Source organism: Chelmon rostratus, chromosome 11 (genome assembly GCF_017976325.1).
Source record: "Chelmon rostratus isolate fCheRos1 chromosome 11, fCheRos1.pri, whole genome shotgun sequence".
Classification (NCBI taxonomy): domain Eukaryota; kingdom Metazoa; phylum Chordata; class Actinopteri; order Chaetodontiformes; family Chaetodontidae; genus Chelmon; species Chelmon rostratus.
The window spans coordinates 14,791,345-14,815,317 of NC_055668.1; the positions used below are offsets into that span (position 1 = coordinate 14,791,345).

Sequence of the window (23,973 nt, forward strand, 5' to 3'; positions counted from 1 at the left end):
ATAATGAAACTTCGAATTGAATTGAAGTGCATTGCAGATCTCCAGAGACAGAATGTGCTTGTGAATAATCCCAAAACCTGGACCTGTGTGTGTGTGTGTGTGTGTGTGTGACAACGTGTGTGTGTTCTGGGCCTACACTGGATTTGTATCAGCCTGTAAAGGGTGCAGCGAAGCAGTGAGGAGAAACTAAGAGAGGTGTATTGAGGCAGTGAATCTCGCCCCTGTGTGTGTGTAATGGACTCAGGATGAGGGCTGACCAAGAGCCAGGCTGCTGATAACCTTTAGGAAGGACATTGTTCCTGTGCAGTGGGGGGTGGGGTCGCGTGGGGGGATATGCAGGACTGCTGCAGTATACAGGCACGGCAGCGGCAGTGTGATAGGTGGTGCAGTTGTTCATTGGTTCATTGGCTTTCCGGCAGGGTTAGGAGGTAGAGTAAATGGGGCAGTATAGCAAACTCCCTCATGGCTTCCTGCATACATTTTTCAGCAGCGGGTGTATTTCTCTGTGATACATTTGTCCTCTGTCTGAACCAGGTTCTCTCTGGCACTCCATTAAAAGAAATTTAACAGCCTTTTCTTCTGTCTTCCTTCCCCTCAGATCACCGCTTAAGGAGGGGTCAGTGAGGGACCGTGCGTGAGGAATACATGAAGGGCAGGGTGGGGGAGGGGGCGGCGACCACAGCGGCAGTAACACAGAGGCCAGAGTTCACACAGGTAAAGAGATTTTTCTTTTAATCTTAAGCTCTGTGATTGTGCACACTCTCTGGTTCAGTCCTGGCTTTTTTGTTTTGTTTTGTTTTTTTTCAATGCGGAGCAGACTTGGCACGCAAAGGCGAAGTGAGGGAGTAATGTGGATGGTTTTGATTGGACCCTCCTGGGCTGGCGGCCGGGGAGGAACTGGGAACTGAGCAGTCTGCAGCTGCTGTTTATGAGGAGCTGTGCAGGATCTTGTTTGGCTCTGTCCAAAAAAGCCCGGCCAGTCCCCGTCCTAGAAGCCCATGGCCAGTGTCAATACTTGGAGAATAGAGCAAAGCCATCATGCTATGATTCAAGAACCATTTGTTTCCAAAAACCTCACACTTTCAGTTTTTTTACGCAAAAACTGTTTATTTATTTCTAGTGACAGAAAGTAAATGCAGGTTTTAAACTTTACCCTAATTTAACCCGATCCTATTTCTGACCCTAATCTCAAGCCTGACTTAACTATAGGCTGCTTTTTTAGTTCTTAGTTCTCTAGACTGTAGATGGCACATATAGTAATTCGATATGAAATTGAGTATCAGCGCTGCACTATCCCAAAGAAACATGACACTTTGAAGAGCTTATTGTGGTTCACATTCAGAGGTCTAGTGCCACTTCAAATGCTGCTCATGGCCCTGAACCAGAAAAGAAAGTTATTTTTAAAGTAGGTCCAGAGCGGTGCAAAACTCTGTCACCTAGCTCCAATTTTCCTTCCCTCCTGTATTCTTTGCTACCAGGGATTAAGGAGGACTGGTGGGGTGGGGGGGGTGGTTGGAGGGTGGGTGGGGACAGATCCAGGAGGCAAATGGATAAATAAAGTGCTGGTTAATCTTCCTTAGTGCTGTGTGTGTGTGTGTGTGTGTGTGTGTGTGTGTGTGTGTGTGCACGTGGGGAACATCTGCCTCGCGCACACACAGTATATAAGTATATGTGCAGGCAGACACAGATACCACACACACACACACACACGCGACTAGCAGGGATCAGCCGTAGCGATAAGCGCACAGACGTCAGCACAGAAAGCGACAGGTTTAACACACATACACACACTAATACACACGCACAAGAGTGACAAGCACAGAGAGAGCGAGACGCTGCCAGCCGAGCGAACAGAGCTGCAGACACATGAAAGTATGGGAAGACGAAGTTTTACTGCGTTTCTCTGCTGCTGTCACGCTGCATTCATCTCGCCTGGTATCCGTGGACTCATATCTGTTCTTTTTTTTTCCCCCCTCCCTCTCTCACATTAACACATACACACCGCACCAGCAGTTGATCAAACAACTGTGCAATTGAGGCAGAATTTGGCCAGACAGCCAGCCAGGATGAGTAATGTAGAGCTCCTCTGGCTTAATTTGTTTAGAAAGCCTATCATCGCTGCAAACATGTTACAGACTGTTGCTGTTTGCAAAAGAGTGTTTTCCCCTGCAGCTTTAATTGGATGCTGTTTTAATGTTAGCGCCACATAGTGTGACCACTGTTGACACTGAACACTGTGGCCGTTGAGAGGCGATGGGGTTGAGATTGAGGAGAGAGGGTGTGTGTGTGTGTGTGTGTGTGTGTGTGTGTGTGTGTGTGTGTGTGTGTGTGTGTGTGTGTGTGACTGATTCCTTCAATGTATTGCAGCCACAGTAAAGATGAAATTTATAGTTCTGCGTAAATGGGTACGGCTCAGCGTGTGCACCTAGCTGCTGTAGCTACACTTTTGGGTAACAAGAGCTGTGATTGGTCAGCTCGGGCTGCTTATGTTTTCTCCTGCAAAATTCCAATGCTGGTAGAAATCGTTTGAACTGAAAATTGAAGAAAAGTTCTGCCTAACAAAGCTGTCTTCACTACAAAACTCGCAGCGATGGTCGCACTCTATAGCAGCGAATTAACATGACGTAAATACACCGATTGTACAAAATAGTTTCCTATAATCAGTGATGAGAATCTCCCAAACATGTGCCCATCAGAAAGGATGTAAAAATAGGGCAATGTAATCAAAGCATGATATGACCTGATCATGTACAATACATCTGTCTAGTGTAGTGGTGCTATCAGTGTATAAAGTCTGACACCAACCACAGCCTATGAAGTAGTGAAGTAATTGTCAAGTTCATCTTAAACTGCTGCATTGTTGCCCTATTTTGGCCTTACATCCACACTAAAGTAAAATTTTTAACAGCCCAGATATGATCATGTGCTACTGTGCAGTAAGGTTTATGTTGCCTGTTACCCCTAAATTTTACCGGGTGCGTAACGTCTGCTTTCCATCCATGCTTCGTCCGTCCGATCGAGCTGGTCGCTTCCATTCTAGATCTTCTCTGTCGCGCTCCGCCTCTGTTTTTAGAAGCGCCCCAAAAGTGGCGATTCCATTTTTGACAGATAACACGTCCGAGCAGATCGATCCAGACAGGAAGTCAGACACAGGACCGGTGTAAGAATCTGATGAATTAAAAAAAAAAAACCCACACTGTGCAGATTAACAATCAACACGATTAAAACAGACCGAAAAAAAGAAACAGTTTCACCCCGAAGCCGACTCACCCATGGTAGAAGCACAAATATCAAGGAAAAACAACCAAATCTGAGTAAATTCACAAAACGCTTTGCTTCTGAAACGCGCCCGGTGGGATTTACACGTTGTGTACGCAACATCGAGACATGCCTGGTGGAATCTCAGGGTTGCTCTCATAAAATATCACTTCATACAGGTGTTGTCATTAACTTGTATTTGTTTATTTTATTTAGATATCGACTTTGTCTTTATAAAATAGTAATAATATAATAATAGGTTTGATGGACATGTCAACAGCAGCAGCACAGGCGTGCTGTAGTGTTCAGGCCAGCGTTCAACCAGCGGTGACTCCAGACTAACCTGTCTCGGGTCTTTCCGTGAAACAATGTGAAAACTCCAGCGTGGCCGCATGTTGTATGCTCATGTGAAGAGTTTTCGAATTAGCGGACACAGTCTGAGTTTGTTCTGGCTGGTTTAGGCTCTTCTGCCGTGTTGCCTGCGCCTGTGCGCCACATGGCGTTCCTAGATAAAGCAAAGGATGTCGGAGCCCGTAGGGATTAGCTCACACCAAGGGAATTAGCATCCCGTTCCCAGCCGTCTCTTCCACTCTTGTCTGTTTCTTTCCCTCCATTACACGTCCCGCACCATCCTCCCTTCTGGCCCCTCGTCTCTTCCTCGTTTTTCTTCCGCAGAGTAAACTTTTTCTGAGTTAAATGCGTGTGAAGATATCATGCTGTATGCTTGTGACAAAGAGACAGCGCGAGACATAGACCAAGATAGAATAAGAGAGAATATAAGTCTAATCAAGACTCTTATTCTCCAAGGAGTTTCACCTCAGGGTGCTGCAGCTTTAGGAGACTGTGATGATATTCAAACGACAGGAACGAGTATTTTTATCCTCGCCGGTGATATTCATCGTGGTTATCGTCTTATGGCCCATTTTTCACATACGCAAGCAAGCTGGCCTTTTTTGGATTGTTTGCTGCAGGAGGCATCTCGCAAACAAGCAGCGGTATAAAGTGGTGAGAGTGGGAGGATGAGAGAGAACATTGTCTTCTCTTTTCCAGCTTAGGGACAGAGCAGAACAGGTTGTGTGAGGATACTTGCTATCCTTAACAATGTCTAACACTGCCTCGGGGCCACCTCTCCTTCTCGGATGCAGCGGAGAGTTGTGCTGTGCCGACGAGCTGGAATATTCGCAACACATTCCTCAGCGTCAGATGGCATTCCTCGTACACTGTAATTACCAGAGCAAAACGTACACTGTGTCATGTTTTGACATAATTAATGCAGTAACTTAGATTAATGTCTTACAGTGATTTTCTTTAATAGATTTAGATGACTTTTTTCCCCCCTTTCCACAATTATGACTCATTAAACCTATTGAGTAATATACGTGGAGTTGGTGTGCGACTGAAATAGATCAAGACGGTGTTATTCTGGCTTTGTTTTCTTGCTTTTTCAGTTTGTGTCAAGGTAAACTTTCATTTCATACAACTCTTATTTTTGTCGCGTTTTTCTGATAGCAGAGGTAAAAATAGGTGATAGTAACATTGCAGTGCTGAGAAGAAGTCACATGGGGCGGTCAGATGATCTTACCGGTTGTAAAGAAACTCCAAGGCTAACCGGATTGAACTGGAAGAAAAAACAGATGAAAATATAACCCAATTTACCCATTATAGCCATTTTTCTGTGCAATAAGGGATTATTACCAATAATTTGAATGCACTCACTGTTGGTTTAAATAATTAGATTTTTCTGATTAAGTGTTTCTTGCGCCATCTGTTTTAGTTTTAGTGATATATTGTTCCTCAGCAATTACTGACATGAATACAAAATTATCATAACCAATAGGAATATTGGCCAAAACTATACAAATAAGACCCAAATTAAATTAAATATCTACAAATGTTGAACTAGTCTGAAATGACATCACCCCAGTAGGCCGCCATCTTTACGTGCTGGTTCGTTCATGATGTTATCCATCACTGGGTCTCTCTGTCTGGCGTCGTCAATTACCCAGAGGAAAATAACATTAGAGGCCTGAATGGGACACGGAGCCATGGCAGGCCTGACATGGCTGTGTTATATGATTACACAACCTGTTGGCTGTCCGCCTGTCAAGTGTCTCCTGGCTCTGATGAATGGCTGTAATATGTCGCGCATCACAACACGCCACGCCGCACACTCATTAATGGCTTCTCATAATGCCCGGGACGCTCCTCCGATGCATTCGCAGAGAGGGGGGAGAGAAAAGGAGGTGGCAGTTGTAGCGCGAGAGTGAGAAATGGCATTCATGAATACTCCAACCTTGCTTTCGTGTCGCCATTCAAGGCGGTAAACAAAAGAAACATGGTGTCCTCATTTGAATAATTTCACAAATGGTGTGGCAAGGCGCCAGCGTCACAGCCGCACGTAACTCTTAATGAATGAACCAAGGATTACAGAAACGGGATGAGGACAAAAAGCGAAGAGAGATGTGAGAATTATTATTTTTAAAAGTGCCACACATATGTTTCTCAATTAGATACATTCTTGTCCATCTGTGGCCTATTTGCATAGATTATCAGAAATGTGTGCAATGCGGCATGCGCGCCAGTGTGTGGGAACATTACAATAGAGCCGCTGGAAAAAAAGAAAAAGGAGCGATTGGATCTGTCGGATGACATCCGAAGCTTAGCTGATTGCTCTTTCTTTCTGTGAATTACGAGGCACGCTACCCAAGATCCTCCGAACTACTCGACTCACAGCTATAACAAAGAGATTTGATTCTTATAGAGACACTGCTCCAAGTTAAACGAGTGGGAATAGTTCTGAATGAGCTATTTTCTGCGCAGTCTATGGGGGATATTGTCTATCAGTGGCTGTGTGGCAACAAAGCAAAGTAGTTTTTCACAAAGTGCACCGACCATAGAGAGGTTATCTAAAATCTACATGACCCTCACCCACGTTACCTGGTGGTATTTATGGCTCTGTCAGACCTGTAGTGTGAAACGTCGACTGGGAAGCGTTGCAGGAGCTCCACTGATGAGCGCATTCTTCCTCTCGATTTGACACGTCTGCGCTCAGTATACCAGCTCAGCTCCGTCTTGTCATACGTTTTGCGTCGCCTCACATTAAAGTGAGTATTTTTATAGATGGAGACGCAGATGCTAAGAGATTTTCAATTTCACCTTGCTCGGATGCTCAGATGCGCCGGCGTTTTCGGGCCGTGGAGGAAAGCACTGAGCGGTGCTGCACCTGCAGTCTGTGCATGTGAGAGAGGAAGAGGCAGCCTGTATATTCCTCTGTCTGTGTGCCCGTGTTGGTGTATGTGTTCTTTCTCACAGCTTGAGATTCTCAGTTTGAAATGCAGCACCTGCAGATGTGTCTTGTAAACTGCAGCCCCCAGCCTCACTCCCATTCAGGGGGGACCATTGAAACAAAGCAATTAAAGTAGCTCTCTGCATGGGGTGAAGATGTGTTGCGTGGGTGTGCCTGCCCGTGTGTGAGTGTGTGAGTGATTTTCCATTGTTTTTGACGCCTGAGTCTTTAACTTGAGCAGCAAAGAGATCTACGTTCCAGCAGGGAAGAGGACAGCTCCGCGCCAATCACAACATTAGCAGTTCTGTCATATTAATGTCTGTTTAAATATGGAGGTCAGAGGTCACTGACAACCTGTTGACACGGAGCAGATTTATGCAACGTGCACACACACACGCACACACTCATGCAAACACACAGGAAGCCACAGCCCAGTTTCTGGCGCAGCACGTTATAGCAGTGGTTTCTTGTTGCTGCTGATCTTTGGATCCTTCCAGCTCCAGATACCAGAGCCTGAGTTATTCTCCGCTCCGCTCCCTGACTAATTGAGAACGGCTGTAGCTGAGAAACAGAGAGCTAAACAGACAGAGCGAGAGAGGGAGAACAGATTCCCGTGCAAAAGTAAGAACAAAAGAACGAAAGCAAAAGGAGGGAGTAAAGGGCTGGACCTGCGCGGGCCAGTGCTGATCAAGTGGAGGGTGGCAGCATGTAAGCCGAACCGCCTTCCTCCCCTCCACCCTCCACCTCCTCCCCTTTGGCCGCGAGCCAAACAGAGCCAAGCACTATGTAGTTTCAATATAGTATATGATAGCTGCAAGAAAGAAAAACACGAGGGACACAGTGTTCGGAGTGGAGAGAGAATCAAAACCAGAGGGTTTGGGAAGAGGAGTGGTAAGCTCAGTGACAGCTGCATGCATGTCGTAGTGGGTGACGGTCTGTCCGTCTGTCAGAGCAGATATTTCTGTCTGTTTAGTGCTGCCTTACTGGCTGCCAGAGACACTCCTCATGTCATCGCTGGGTGCCTGCTGTCACTGGCTAAAAAGGAGAGAGGGAGTGGAGTGTGCGTGTGTGTGTGTGTGTGTTTGCATGGGTGTGTGTGAGACAGAGTGACAGAGAGAAACTCGAGCAGCTGTCTTGAAAGCTCCTCCACTCTGTCAGTGCGTCTTGAATCTGCTTTCCCCTGATGCTTCCCCGGTAAGACAGTGCTCGAGTCCGCTGTTCGGTCAGAAGTCCACCTTTCTGCCGTTAAAGGGACACACTTTTGGGAAATGAGCATGTTGCACAGCTTGTCTGTTAAGTGATGAGATCATAAACTCTGCAGATACCCATATGTCCCCAAGTGGAACAATTTTCTATGCTTATCTTAACGCATATACATTAACACATCTGCCATCGTTGTCCTGCAGAGATAGGACACAAGCACTCCGCTGCTTTCATGAGTTCATTGAGTCCAACCTAACTTGCAAAAGCAGTTATTTGAAGGTCTAAATGAGGGTGAACATAAAAAATCATTACCCTAGTTATCTATTCCAGCTGCCTTTCTCAGTGCAGAGCTACATCTTGGTTAAACCTGCAACCTGGTTTTGTTTACTGTGATATGTGGGACCTGGCCGGTGCCAGTGAAACAGCAAATAGCCGGTCTTTAGTTAAGTGTGAGGTTGGTGCTTGGATCTGAGAGATGCACCGATGTGAGTTCACCAATCCAGATACCTCAACTCGAACAATGAGGTAGGAGTTAATGAGTGAGTATTAGGTGTGGGTTTGTATCTGGGTGGTGGCCGATCCATGCATCCTTATTCTACTGTCTGTCCAAATGTCAAAGACAGACCAAGACACTGAGCCCCACACTGCCAATGAGCCTGCCAGGTCTTTCATGCAGGGTTCATATGAAGTCTTGAAAGTTTGGAATTCAAATACATTCCATGAAAAGTGGCTGATTTTCAACATAATCTGGTGTTTTCATCAACGCAATCACTTGTGTAAACCAAAAATCTTTTAATATTTGAAATGAAACGATCTTCAGATTTGTTTGTTGTCTCCTGGCGTGTTCACTCGTCAGTCATAGCTGGATAAGTCCTCAGTTGATCCCTTTCTCTGGAAATTAGCAAGCATTAAGTAATCGTGATCAAAGCCTCCAATCAAAGTTTTTGTGAACAGCTGGTAAAATAAACACAGTGATAATATACATTGTTTGCTGTGGGTATAAAAGAATGCTGTAAACTTCATCTAATCACATTTAGATGAGATGATAAAGGCTTCGAGAATCTGGAAATTTTTGGTTTAGGTACCTTGAAAGTGCTTGAATTTTACACTTAATAAGCGGAAAGAAGCCTGCAGCTCCACCACCATAGGGTGAATGAGAGGCTTTGTGAAACTTGTTTAGGTTGAAAACTGCTGCATATATATACAGTCCACATACCAAACTAAATGAGAAATCACATAAATGGTCCAAAATGAAGCACTATGAGTTTTTTGTTGTTGAACAGGTGTAAAACTTGGGTTTCCCTGGCCTTGCTGGAGTCTGTTGTAAAGCTCTTTAGTACAATGTAATGCTATATCATAGTAGGTACTGTGCATTAGTTTAACCTAAGCCAATACCACCCACGTTTCGAAGTACCAGAATGTACCTTTAGCATACAAACACTGTCGACTGATAGAAGTATCATCTCAGAAAACTTACAGCAGCTGTAATGAAAAGACATGGTGGTGGGCGGCCGAGTCTGTCACTTTTGCGTAGGAGGTACAATTTACATGAAATATTTAATAAAAATAGCATACTGTTTAAAATTTCCTGGGTCAACTGAATGTGAGTGTGGGTGGTGCAGGGAGATGGAGCCGAGCTGAAATTCACTGTGTGCAGTGGTCGATCCCCCAAAGTAGTTCCAAAAATCAGCCTGGCTAGTCAGATCAATGTACATCCAGTTCACTGTTTGACCTCGTATTTTGGATAATGTTAGTCATAACGGCTGCTATCATTTAGCATAATAAAAAGAATGGATTAGGATGAAGCATGCGGATGATTTCATGTGTCTGCACTTCCATTACTTGAGCAATGGACCGATCTCTTGACAAAACATGCTGTATTCCTTTAAAGCACGGGTCTCTCTCTCTCTCTCTGTTTCTTACTAATATGGTGTATTTTTGCCTTAAGTGCAGGCCATCGACTGTTTGATTGCAATCATCTGTTGTAGGGAGCGCTGTCGTCTGATTACAAACACGTGTTTTTCGCCAACCGAGATGGCCATCGAGTGAGGTAATGGAATATTAAAAACATTTAAGAGCCTTCACGAGGTACTCGGCTGCACAGTGGCTCAGTGGTTACCGGGAAGGTCGAGCGGAAGGTTTGCGCCCACAAGGGGGCCGGGGATGTTCAGTCTGAAGTTTGCACGTTCTCCTGGTGCGGTTTCTCTGGCTGCTCTGCTTTTCAGGGACTCCAAACTGCGCTGAAGGTGTGAATGTGTGCAACTCTGAATGGGATAAGTGGGTACAGAAACTGGATAGATGAGCAGCGAGGCCCTAAAGGTTGTCTTGACCTTTCTTTGACTGCTCCGCAGGATCTCTCAGCAAGACAACAATACTTGTATGATTTAATGAATCTAGGAAGAGTCTCAGTCACTTAATTCTCCAAAATGTAATTCCCAGGCTGGAAAACCCCTGATTTTAGCGGTGGTATGAGCTTTCACAGTGACGTTGCCTATAATTTTGTGGCAGCCGTGACAACATCGGTCCAAGTTTAGATTCTGTACCGTCAGTGTTCGCTTCCTCTGGCCCCTCCGGTGCCCTGACAGCCCTGTAACCACACACCCGTGTTTATGTTCTTTAGGTTAACACGGTTATCTCCGTGCGTAACCTGAACCCTCAACCTACACGGGCACTTGGCATGCGTGTGTGTGGTTGCGTGTGTTTGTGTGTGTGATCTTGCAGCTGCAGGACCCGTCTCTCTCCAGAAAGAGCTGCAGGGACTTGCCAGTATTTTCATTCCCTCTGGAGGCATTTCCGCACACTAACAAAGCCCGGCCTGCGTGATGAAACAGAGAGGAAGCAGCTTTTGTGAAGGGAGCAGCCGATTTCGGTGTGTGTGTGTGTGTGTGCGCAATGCTGACCCTGACTAGCAGTTTGTTACATGCAGATTTACTTTTGAGCTTGTAATTCAGGCTGCTCCAGACTCTTGTTTGCTGATGAGCCTTGTATAGCACCAGAACAAGCCTACTCTGAATCCCATTCAGAAGACAAAGTTGTCTCCTGTTTGCCTCTAATTAACTGGTATAATACCTAGCTTGTTGGATTGGTTAGTGTGTGTTTTTTTTTTTTTCTGCAGGGCTTGTTAACCATTGGCCTTTCACAGTCTTTACTTCCTGTGTAGCCACTGCCTAAAGGAAATGTGTGCTGTAGCCCAGGTCGCAATTCTCCAGGGTGTCTGGCTCCGGGAAGGGACTGAATCGAACCAATAAAAAAGGAAAGTTGTCTCCTTTTTTACAGTTCAGCAGAACTAACATAAAAACCCTGCAATAAATAGATAGCACAGGTTTAAATCAGAGCTATTTTTTGGGTTGAGCGTCTGAGTGTTTACAGAAATAACTCCCCGGTTTTGGCAAGAGCTGTGGTGAAAGCTCACACGAAACACCATTTTTGCTGTCTCACTTGAGGTCGCAACACAAATACCCCAAATCCCATTTCTTTCTTCTTTTTTTTTTTTCTTAAACGGGAGCAAAAGAAAAGCATCTGCAGGGTCTGGCGACCGCAGTGTCGCTGAGGCTGAGATTTTCTTTCGGGTTGTCTACAGAGTCAGCGTCCTGTGGGTTGACAGCCAGGGCCCTGTGACACACGCTCATGCCCATAAACAGGGATTTGGCCCTCTGGAGAAAATAACCTTGATAATTACTGGGTGCATATGGACCTGCCCACAGCGGGGAGGAGGAGGAGGAGGAGGAGGAGGAGACGGGGGTTGACTGAGAAGGAGAAAGAGAGGGAGAGAGCCACATCCGCTGGTGCATTCCTCCATGCTGTGTCATACTGGTGCAGAGTTTCCCCTCGGTTTGCATGGAGATTTCCACAAGGCCGGGAGGGTGCAAAGCGCTACTGACGCAACGCTCAGGGCTGTGGACACTGACATTTAAAGTTTAACAAGGCAACAAGCTGCGCATTCAAAGACTCCCCACGGTAACAAAAAGACAACAAAACTGTTTGAAGAGTAAACATAAGGGAACTACGAGGCACACAGGAGGTGCGATGCACAGAAGAGAAGAAAGACCTGTGACCTAGCTGCTCATAGATTTCGACTCGCCTCTCCCACTCTCTCTCTTCCCTCTTCACGTGGTCTCCCCGGTCTGGCTGAATTGGCATCGTTACAGCAGCCAGAGCTGAATGTCTGTGGTTGGCTCGTCGCCCGTCTGCTTGCCTGTCATTCAGCTGGTTAAAGAGGCCTTGTTGAACCGCTGCACTGTGCCCGGCTACTACGGGGCCATTCATGCCTGCACACAGAAACAGCCAAGTCCTGTCATCAGCGCTAGCTAGCACATACCAATTTACTGCTGGAAATGACAAGGGCATTTTGCTCAGTAAGCACAGTTTCCCCCAAGCAACCTCGTAACCCGCTTCTTCTTTCTTTTTTTTTTTTTTTTTTTTTTTAAAGTTTGGATTACAGCTCAGAGAATGAGAAGCTCCTCTCTAACAGAGCGAGCGTCTTTAGACAAACACAGACTTCATGTCTCGGATATGTTCTCTGTCTCCGTTGCATCTACATGCGGCGCAAAGTGAAATAGACTGATCCGTTCCCCAAGGAACGGTACGACAACAGCACAAAACAACAAAACAAATCCTTTGTGCTGCCTCCGATGCTGGAAATTTCAAACAGAAGACTTGAAAATACAGTTTGTCACTCTGAGGGAGTTTTTTTTCTCCTCCTCTGCTTGTCAGTGGCTCTGTGTGCCTTTTGGCTAATGGCAGCTCTTCTTGTCACAGATGACCTGCGCTTCACTGGAACGTCCTCCGTCCTCCTCTCGGTCCCACTGTGACACCCAGAGTGAGGACATGCATGAGAGCCATGACTTCATCCTGCACTCTCCCGCCTTTCTCTGACTCCTCTCTCCCTCCTCCCTCTCTTGTACTTCTCGCCCCCCCTCAACTCCTCGCTCGGCGTCTGCAGTCCTAACATCTTCCTGCTATGATTAGCAATAGTGTTTTTTCCCCAGCCAGTGTAATGTCTAGAGCCTCCTGTGTCCTTGGAAAGCAGCCTAATAAGCTCAGACACACACTGCTGTCTCTGCGCACCACGGGCCTATTCTCCAGTGTCACCCAGCGCACACTGAGGTAAACAAAGACTGCCACACACACGCACACACACTCCATCCGGGTGTGCTAATAGACCAGCGTACCAGCCCACCGAGGACAGCGTCGACGCTAGCTTGCTAACGTTGACCTTCCGTGTGCCAATCACAACAAATCTGCTCCCTGATTTGAATACGGGGAGGAGAACAGTGTAAATTGAAAGCAGAAATCCCCCTGGTGTGAGACAAGATGAGCCTCTGAATAAATTATTCAGATGGCAGCCTCTTTCCTGCATGATTCTCGCCTTCTGCTACATTTAATGGCATCTGTGATGGCGCCCGTTGGAGATTAATCCAGATGTAAGACGTTTGCGTGTGTGTTTGTGCACGCGTGCTTACATTTGTACGTGTGTTTCTGTCTGCGTGTGTGTGTATGTGTGTGGCCTGCTCACCCCTCTTCTCATGCATCCCGTTGTGTCGTATGATGGGGAAACAAAGCCTCAACAGGGGAATTTATTTCTTCTCCGGAGAGGGCTGTAAATAAACAACTAGTGAATCAATGCCTCCATTTGTTTTTCTCTGATAATTCTGCCTGTGTCGTGAGGCGGCGTGACAGTGTTTTGCAAGCCGGCGTAGCTCTCGGCAGCCATATTTCCTCTCGGTGAGAGTGAGAAAACATGCCACACCGGCCTCATGTCTCATAATAAGGGATCAGTAAATTACCGTGTGCTTTTTTATATCACTCACTGCAGCTCATTTAGCGCCATGATAGAGCATTTGTATGAGTGGGAAATAACACCAGCCTTAGACATTGTGATTTAGAACTACTCAGTCAACTAAAGACACACTGGCATAGAAATTGCCAGGTGCAATTGAATAGGACCCACAACAGGTCCTTTGGTGAGTGTGTATCTGAGCATCACCGATTCACTGCAAAAGGATGACCTTCCGCAACACAAGTGCTTGCAAATGAATATGAAATATACTGTGTTTGCAGAGTGCACTGCAAGACTTCTCTCAAGCGGGTTTTAATTATGATAAAAGTGTGTTTGTAAGCCATTTTTCTTATCAGGGACAATGCATCCTTAAAAGCTCTTAAAGGCTGAATTCACCCAAATTATGATAAAACATATTCACTTACCTTTAGATGTTTAGTCAACATATCTGCCTCGGAGATTTCTGCCTTCAGCCCAAAACAATGGAGGGAAAAAATAAAATTTTGTTGCAAAAGTGATCATTTAAACATTCTTCTGTAACATATCTTTGGAAAAAATATGTTTTTATTACTCTGGATAATACATTGACCATGATTAGGGCTGCAAATAAAGGGTATTTTCATTAGCGATTAATCTGGTGATTGATTGTTCCCTCCATAAGATGTCCCAAAAATGCTCATCACAGTTTCCCAGAGCCCAAAGTAACGTCTTCAGATTGCTTCTTTTGTCCAACCAGCACTCCAAAGCCCAAAGACTCTTCATTTACTATCAAGACAAATAGGAACTCTTAAGTTTAAGAAGCTGCAAATAGAAAATGTTTGCCATTTTTTGCACGAAAATGACTTAAACTATTAATTGATTATCAAAATAGTTGGCAGCTTTTTTTTTTTTTTCATCTCTACAAACAAAATTGATTTCACCTCCATTATATTGGGATGGTGGCCAAAATATCACCAGAGGTTAACAAAAGAAAATGTTTTACCGTATGTAAAATATTTTACATACGGTTAGGTGAAGCGACCCTTTAAACCTGAGGAATAAACTGTTATTTTCCCTAACTGCTGTTGCGTGGTCTTCAGAAACAACAATCAGAGCGCAGGTCCCAGAAAATATGAGGGGAGTTACTTGCATTAGCTACGGTTCGATGACTAATAGGAGCAGTGAATAATGGTGTGAGCAGAGTGATCCCAGTTCTTTAGAAATAAAGGTAACCTCCCAGTGTGTAAACCTTGATTAGGAGCAGTCATTCAGCTAATGCTGCTGTTGGTAATGCCAACATGACTACACATAAGAGCCTCTAATGAGCACTGGTTTACCAGGGTTTCTTTGTGCTCAAGTACCCTTCTCTGTATCCCATATCCAAGTGTGAAATTACAATATCAGATCATATTTAGTTAATTAAACTCATATGACTAATTTAATTTGACTCAAATATGGGGGAAAATGAATAAATCATGGAGGCGTATTTAGCTTGCGTGTTAACAGTAATTAAATGTGGGGCAATCTGTAGCCTGTGAAGATAGCTCTTCTTTCCGCCTACTGTACAAGTACACATGTGGAGAAAAATGTAAGCCAGACGGTTTTGGGAAGCAGTCTAGCAGAATATTAATGAAATGATGTGGGAGTTTCAAACACAGAAGTAAGCGAGTTAAAGATGCAGTCCTGTAAAGTAAGCGAGCGCATTAATAGTCGGCGAGCGGTCGTCCCATTAGGAGATCGTAGTTAGAGAAGAGCCAGAAGCGGCAAAGAAATATTCCTCCATGATTAGAGCCTGGAGAGTTCAAAGACAGCTGCTGCAGCAACCAGAGTGGCGCAAAACACTCACAAGGAAGACGAGAAATCAACTTGTATTTGTCATTTAAGTATTTTATCTTTCGTATTTGGCGGGGATTAGAGACGCACATTGTCTCCAGCTCTGTCAGTGCTTGTTATGTGCTTCCAATCTGTCAGATGCGCGACAGGGTGCTTTATTACATCTCGATAAATGATGCCACCTAAGTCTTGTTTTCCTATCACTAAAAAGCAGACTGTGTTTTGTCACACTCCCTGATGTGCGTTGCATTCTGTTTTGTTTCATTTCAGACTCGCTCTGTGATTGATGAGGATTAAGAAACCGACTTTGCCTGATAGGGAACACAGGAACGTCCTCATCCACACTGGTAAGGATCCTGATTTATCACATACGTCTTCATCCCAACAGCTATGCGTCATCGTACGGTGACACAGATATGCTTCAGCGTGGTTTCGTGAGCGAGATAAGATGGCTGCAGTTTGGATTTGTCTTTTGTTGTGTCATATCAGCCACTAAATACACAGACTGTTAACACTTTATATTAAGATACACATATCTACCATGAACTATTTGCTTATCAGCACGCATATTAGTCGCATAGGGTTGGGGTTAGTTGATTAAAATCAGAATTCATGTACAACAGTTCCTGTACTTACAATTAATAAGCAGTTATTAAGGTGTCATTGAGGAAAAACTCTTTGTTAATGATCCAGGATTTGGAGAATATGCTCATACAGATTAAGGCATTAATAAGTGCTTTATAATGGCTAATAAAGAGCCAATATGCTAGTAATGTGCATGCTAATAAGCAAATAGTTAATGGTTTTTAATTTGCACTTTAAATCGCTTTGTCTTGGAACAGAATGCATTGGTTAGCATGTTATACGAGTAAAACTGAGGCAGAAGACTGTGCTTTCAAGAAAAGTGAAAACAGAATGTATTTTGATTCAGAGGAGCAAAAGAACATACAGACTTTTACAGCGTAAACTCAAATCATCTGTGAAGAAAGATCCTTTCATTTCCCCGTGATACTGAAATTGATACTACGCTTGGTCTGATTGGCCAAACGCTTTCAGAGAACAATGTTGGACAGGGTACACGTCAGAACATACTGAGTTAATCGCCGTGAGAGGTCGACCGCCGTTGTTTTGAGTGAAAGCACATGGTTACGCGATGATTTACATGATAGGGATTGGATTTTGTGGGCGATGGCATTTCCTCCATGCGTTGTACACAGCTGGTGCTTGTCAGGTAACAGGGCAGTCAGACTCAAGAGCCCAAACAAGTTGTGATGCCAAGTCATTCTGCGCTTCATTATATCACTCGTCCTCCTCTGATGTGGTTGATTTAGAAAAAGCGCAGTTTAAGGATGTTTACAAGGCCACATTCTCGCATGTGTACCTCAGCGGTGATACCTTTCTGGCGCTGTTTCAAGATGCCCCTAGGGTGTGAAACCTGAACAGCAGTGTTAGCAGTGTTGAACCAATGGTGAGTTACCATGCATGGCTATTGATCTGCTCTATCAGTACCAGTATCGATCTCCCAAGAGAAGGACAGCTGCTAATCCCCGTATCCCCATCCTCCAGTCATTTGCTCTCATAACCTGCAGGACAGGGCTCCATTTAATGCAAAAACATGCATGAATACTGTGTTCAATTAGCCTTTGAACAGCATGAATATTATGTATTCAGTTTTGACTCGGACTGCATGAATATTAAGTGTTCATTTAAACCTTGACTGGGAAGAAACACTCCATCAATCGTCATCACAGTGTCAGAAACCTTTGGCTGAAGTGATGGATGATGTAATTGGGGTGAATGAGGATGAGAGGACTCGTCAGACTGAAAGACGTCGCATTATGACCCCAGCTCATTTAAGCAAAAGGAGACCTTGCGCCTCAGCTTTTGTTTTGGGAAGCTGTGCAAGATGTCGACAGTGTAGTTTGTACACAAGTGAAACGGCATCAAAGCGCTGGAAGGTGAATAATTTTTGGTGGCATCTGCACATTCTGCAATATGCTAATGAGCAAAGCTGCAAAAGCCAGATTGCCAGGAGAGAGAAGAGGAGATGGAGGGAGAAAAAAGAGGGAGGGAGCAGAGTGGAAAAGAGAGAAACAGACGGAGGCTGGTGTAAATTATGGATGCAACCTGCGATTTCCAAGAGGAAAAGAAAGGCTGAGAGAAACCTCAAGTCATGCATATCAGATTCCGCATTTACCACATTTTCTTATCATGGTCCGTGAGCAAACTCGTATACAATCTGGCCTCTCCGTGTGTGTGCGTGTGCGGTATGAGAAGGAGTGTGTGTGTGTGTGTGTGTGTGTGTGTGAGAGAGCACTTGCACATTCATCCATGTCGAGTTGTGTGGAGCTGTGCTGTGCTGTCAAGCGTTCTCTGAACTTGATATGACGTGTGTCTAAAGCTGTGTTGACTTTCATTGCACTATTGTGTTGCGCTGCTTTGTATTGTGCCTGCAGTCACATGGTCCCTGATTGTTCACACATATCATTTAGCTCTGAGCATGCACATGGACACAGTGGCAAATCCGTCAGGAGCTGTTTCAATTCTTTTACATCACTCAGATCACATATGCGTGCATATTTATATGACATTGTTCAACTATACTTGTCTAATGCTGAGCTACCTGTTTTCTTTTGTTAAAAATACTGAACTCTCATTATGTGTTTTGCTTGCTTGAGCAATTCTAAGTTAAGTAAAAGTGAGCGTTCGTGTCCCACTACCACATCCCACCCTTGTGTGCCAGTCCCTTAACAGCCTGTGTGAATAATGGATCCATTCTTGAGTCGTGTCTGTGACTGGGGCCTGTGCAGTGGTGTGGTTTCCCCACCAGAGGTGGAGGTGGAGGAGACGGGAGGGGCCGGTGGTCTGGAAATAGCTCTGCCTGAGCCGGGAGCGCCTTAGGTGGGCCTCTGTGCCAGCCTACCCTTCCTTTAACACGAGAAAAGCACAAGTCTGCTACAGACCCTGACGTGTAGTATGCACCTATTTTCCAGTTAGGTTGAAAGGAAACACGGTTTAACCTGTCACCGTTCACCTACACTGCCTGAGTGATCCCCTCAAAAATGGCAGGAGACAAAAAAAAAAAAAAAAAATTAGCTGCGTTTTCCAAGAATTGGACGTGAGCCACGTTGCACTTAAAGCGAGAAGCGTCTGAGCCAGGAACAGAAACTTTCAAGCCGCCCTGAAATTTGCCTGCATGTAAATGTGTGTTAATGTGCAAAGTAGGTCATTTATTTGGAGCAGGGACAGCCGTAGTGTGCTTCTCTGGAGCGATGTCAGAGTGGGGAATTTCATAAGCAGACACATTGCTGGATTTGGTGAAGTAGGGACTTACGTATAGCGATATTTTGTTTATGCTCTGTGTCAAGCCCAAACCCTAATATAACAGATGGGGAAGGAGGGGTGATGAAGGTGAAAATGGCTGTGGTCAATCCAAAGACAGCATCAGTAACCACAACCAGAGATAGCAGCCTAAAAATCAGACTAAATCAGATTACCAAACAAACAGCTAAGAGGATTAATTCTGATCTCTCTCCCTCTCTTTTTTTTCTCTCTCCATCAGACGGACATTAAATCTGCAATCTATAAAATCCCTTCAAATGATTTTCTATTTTACTTTGCGGCCCTCGTTTTTCGGTCACATGTTTGGAGTGAAGCTCTTTCTGCTCTCGGTGAACTCTGCCCTTTTGTTCTGCCTCGAGGCCTCTAGAAATTGCTTTACTATACAGGGTATCATATCGGCCTTTAAAAATATCTTCACGAGGCACAACACGAATCTGACCTCCGATCAGATGCTGCACTGCTATCTGTTAAGCCCCATAATGTTATAATAGCTTGTTCCAGCGGGCACGCTGGCTGTTAGCAATGAAGCTGTGCCGAGGGACGCCCGTGTCTCTGTGGCTGTCACTTCAACATGCGTAGCAGCGTTCACTGGCACAGACCTAATTAATAGAAAACATAATATACAGAAGTGAATGATTACACCTTGTCCCCGGCTCTCCTGGATCAAAAATGTGGCTGCATTTCTTAGATTTAATCTCGGGAATGATTGCTGGTTTACAGTGAATCAGTTGCGGTACAGTACGTTCTCTGAGGGGGAAAAAAAGACTGTAGATTAATTTGGTTAATATTTCATAAAGCTGACAAAGGCAGAGGGCATTCGAGGCTTTTCAGATTATTTGTTCTCAGCCAATATTGCACATCACGGTCGAGCCGCCGTGCTGCAAAGTCTGCAGCTGTGGAGCACAATGCCAAGACAAGGCACTTGCCGATGAAAGTGTTTATCTGCGATAGCGTTGTTTGTGAAATGGGAGCCGTTCAGACGCACTGCTCCTTCTCCTTTTGCCGTGATCGGATTCAAAGGGGCCAGTTCGCGCACGGCGTCCTATCATTCTCCTGAGCGCTGATAACCGCTAACAGATTTGTATTAATATCCTCACCGGCGCTCTTTGATATCAGCTGATTCGTTTCGAATCTCCGTGCGGCTACTCACGCACACCCTGGCTGAGCACATAAGCACAATACGCCATTGCGCTTGACAGCTTGACAAACTGACAGTCCCGCTCTCAATCACTCCCTCTCCCTCCCTCCCTCCCTCCCCGCTGCTCTGCCTGATAGAGCCGTACATTGTAACCAACAAGACTGTAATCAGCGGAGACCTAATCAAATCATTGCTCCAACAAGCAGCCCTGGCTGCCGGGCTTCCACGAAACACATCTCAGATCGAGAGGCAGGCCGCTCGTACAGCAACGTGCACTGTAACCCGCTGCTGCTTGAAATGTCAGGAGAAGTCGGATCTTTTTTTCTTTTTTCCCCGAAAATGTCACTGACAGCGTAATAGCTCGGTGGAAGAGTGTCTCATGCTATGTTTGTATCTCATGTCAGCAGGTGTGATATGCGACTCCTGCGTGTGTTTCCTAGTGTGCAGCAGTGAGAGCTACTGCACACGAACGTGAAAGTAAGCAGAATGCTGAGTTTGTTCACTGGAAACTGGTGTGGGACTGGCAGAGTGTGCAAGCCATCGAGTTAGCCATTAAAGTGTGTGTTTTAGATCCGCACAAACAAATGCACATCTCCAAACCTCCTCATTATCGGCAGCAGGAAAGCAGCCTGGGCACCAGGACAACTTGTGTGTATCCCTGCATGCGTGCGTGTGTGTGTGTGTTTGTGCACGCTTTGTTCAGTCAAGGCTCATTCCAAGATTTGGTTAACCGAGTTGGCTCGCCCAATCACGTTGCCACAGAGTGTGCAGTTGCTTTGGCCTCTGTTTCATGTAGTGGCACCCACGCTCTTGTCCTATTGCCATGAAAACACAGAGACACTCATGCTTTTTTTCCTACAGTGTAACAAACACGTACACATGTGCACACGCACACACAGCTGAATGAGAGTGACAAAGTTAGAGAGAGAGAGAGTGAGAAAGAGGAAAAAATGAGAAGGTACCAATTAAGCTCCTCAGACAATTCTGCCAACAGACATCAGGGGGTTGGAGGCGGAGAGTGTTTGTGTGTGTGTGTGTGTGTGTGTTTTGTGTGTTTGTGTTGGAGAAAGAGGGCGGGGTGGGGGGGCGTTTGACTAAAGCGGCGGTCTCTAACTTTGTGTTATACAAAATCAGTTTCATACTTTTCAAGTTTATAAACAACTCATTACAGTGAGGTGTCAGTAACCTGCTGTGGAGGCTGGAATTTATCAAGAGCTTGTAGCTTTTCATATTTGTGGGTTTTTTTTTTTTTTTTTGACAATTTAGTGCACAGAAGTTGGTGTAAGATTGCGCCGGCTGCTTGTTCCCTTTATTCGCTTTCACCGTTTATCTAACTTTCTGTCTAAAAATATCTGAACCACATCGCTTGTTATGAGGCGCTTTTGCAACAAGTTTCTCCAAGATTAAGTGTTGTTGACACTCACGCGCAAACACATATGTGGCTGTATCCTTAATTCAGCGATGTAAAACAGAAAAAAGCAGCGAATCCTCACTTTTGAGAAGGTGAGAATGTTGAAGCGTTTTTGCTTGATGAGCTATGAACCGTTCAAGCAGCATAATGTCTTTGTTTTGCTTTCAGACTTTCATGTCAGCAACCGGTAGCTAATCCTCAATCCAAACAATCTCAGAGACAGAAAAACTCTCGCTGCACTGCCAAATGAAGCCTCCTCCTCTCTTCTGTGCTCGTGCTGTGAAACAAAAGGCTAGTTTGGCCAAATCAGGACTGACATCATTGGCAACAGCTGCAGGCGGCATGTACTGCGTGTCTACGCGTCTGTGTGTGTGTGTGTGTGTGTGTGTGTGTGTGTGTGTGTGTGTGTGTGTGTGTGTGTGTGTGTGTGTGTGTGTGTGTGTGTGTGTGTGTTTACGTCTGTGTGTGCGTGTGTTTGTGTCTGTCAAGATGAGGTGACCTGATTGCTCAGCTGAGCAGTGAGGGAAGACCCAGCCTCTGTGTTGTCAGAGCAGCACCAATAGAAACCCACAAGAGACGGACCACAATGCACCCTGGCTGGCAGCCCCTCCCCTTTCGGAGCCCCCCGTGTTTTGTGCGCGGGCCACGCTTCCCCTCCTATCCGTGCACGCAGTCACACTGGCACTCCTGACCATGCCAAAGCAGATTTGGAGATGAAAAATGATCCACTGCTGGCCGTGCACTGCTGTGTCAGCTCCCAGCTATAGAGCGGTGGGTCAGGCCAAATCCTGTTTAAAGAGCCTTTATCCTTATTGCTCTAAAGATAGAGCTAGTTACAACTGGACCTCACCTCACCTCTCCTCCCCACTCCCCAACCACGGTTAGTGTAGGTCAGACTAATGCATCTGATTTCATTAATAATTTCCATATACACTTTTATTCTTTTATTAGAGAGCACAAACCAAAAGGCTCTTTAAAGCTCGATGTGGGAGTTTTTTTTTTTACTCAACCAGAAAAAGGGGCTGACAGTCTGTAAAACCTGCAATGAAACATGCCTCACTCTGCCTCAAGGAGCTACCCACTTCAGTGAATTTGTTGAGGTTTCAGTGGACAGCTTTGCTATTACATGATGGCCTGAATGTTGTTTGGAGAGGCCTTTGCTTTCTGAGAGCACCGTTTTCGAGGACCTGCAGAATTTGGATCTTTTGCAGCATGAATATGATCCTATTTCAAGATATTGACGAACAGCACAAAGCACTGAATATTTGTCGCTCTAGACTAGAATGATATAGTAGTTCATATTAGTGTTGGCCTTCAGAAAACAATATCAAGCGAACACTTGGTTGTTCGTGCCAGGAAAAGGTGGGTGGCCTCTCTCACCCCTCCTAGCATGAACACATAAAGTGCCTTCTCAACACGCACACACACAAACAGAAATGGCCCCCAACCCTCAAGGGGCCTCACCTCAGTCGCCCCGTGGCGAACCGTGTGTTTGTGTGAGGCTTAATAACCTTACTCGGTCCGTCCGACCCCTGCTGCTCTCTCTTATTACTCCCTGTACCTTCTCTGTTTTGTCCAGAGGAAGGAAAAGAGATAGGATGGATTTCAAGCAGCACCTTGGGGGGGCTGGAGTGGGAGGGGGTGGCAAGGCTGGAATGAGAGCTGCAGGGCGGGAATTGTGAGGGTGTGGAGGGCTGGGGGAGAAAATTGAGGACAAGGAAGCACAGAAGGGAGAAAGCGAGAGAATGGAGTGGAAGGTGGGGGCCAGCAGCAGTATTGATGTGGTTCAGATAAGTGAAGGATTAGTGGATCCACAATGAGCCTGGAGCTGCTGCTCCCCCTTTCAGAACAGCCAGTGGTGGAGTAGCTCCTCTTAATGAACTGTGAAAAAAGGGCACGCTCGTGTACGTGTACGTCCCTTTATACTGTATACAGGCTCCTTCTGTTAGCTTCAGTCCATTCATATAATGAATGAATCTGTCTTTGAGGGAAACCTTCACCTCATCTCTCCGCGTTCTCAGGGGTGACGACTACATGTACGCAGATAGCAAAATAGTAATATTTGCAGTGCCTCACTTTGAGTCATGCGGGTCGTTTATTTCTCCTTCGGTCAACAAATCCCATAAAAAGACAAAAAGCAACGAGGAATTGATCTTGCCTGTGCAGCCAAAACCAAACGTAGCTTATTCCTGTGTGCCGTAGAGCTGCGCTGTTGTCCAAAAGTAATTAAAAACACATCAGTGAGCCACACCATTGCACTGGCTGATATGTGCCTTCATCGGGATGAACATGGGCACACTGCAGCTTATTTCCATCCCATAGACACCACCCTGCTGCTGTAAATACTCACTGGAGCACCAAATGTGCACGAATCTGCGGCTGAAAATAGTCCCCAGCAAATGCACCGTTTGCTCCTGTTTAAAAAAACTAAGTGCCCAGTTGCTTTAGGAACTGATTTAGCCTTTTAAAAAAAGAAATAAAGATTTCTGTGTTCAGTAGGAATGAATGGGCTCGTGGCTGAATGCCACAGAGGAGATGGGGATTTCTCTATGGTGTTAAACATTGTTGCTGAGCAAACAATCCAAACAATAACAAAAGATGCAGTTTGGTGATGTTGTGACGTAGCGTGGGGTCGTGGGAGTTGCTGTCTTCATTGTGAAACAACCGCCATTGCCGATGAAAATCTATCTGACGCGACTGACGCAGAAATCGCGTTCGAGGCCGAGTTACGTTCAGTCACGTTC

General features: G+C 45.4%; 1 protein-coding gene across 2 annotated transcripts in view; it reads left to right on the forward strand.

Annotated features, from left to right (window-relative positions):
- Positions 1-670: 670 nt before the first annotated feature.
- The window catches only part of zmiz1a (zinc finger, MIZ-type containing 1a), a 77,320-nt gene continuing 54,017 nt past the window's right edge, over positions 671-23,973 (forward strand). For both annotated transcript variants that reach the window (XM_041948223.1, XM_041948224.1), the window contains exons 1-2: positions 671-714; positions 15,609-15,685. The gene's annotated coding sequence lies outside the window, so the exon portion shown is untranslated. The remainder of the gene's footprint in view (positions 715-15,608; positions 15,686-23,973) is intronic.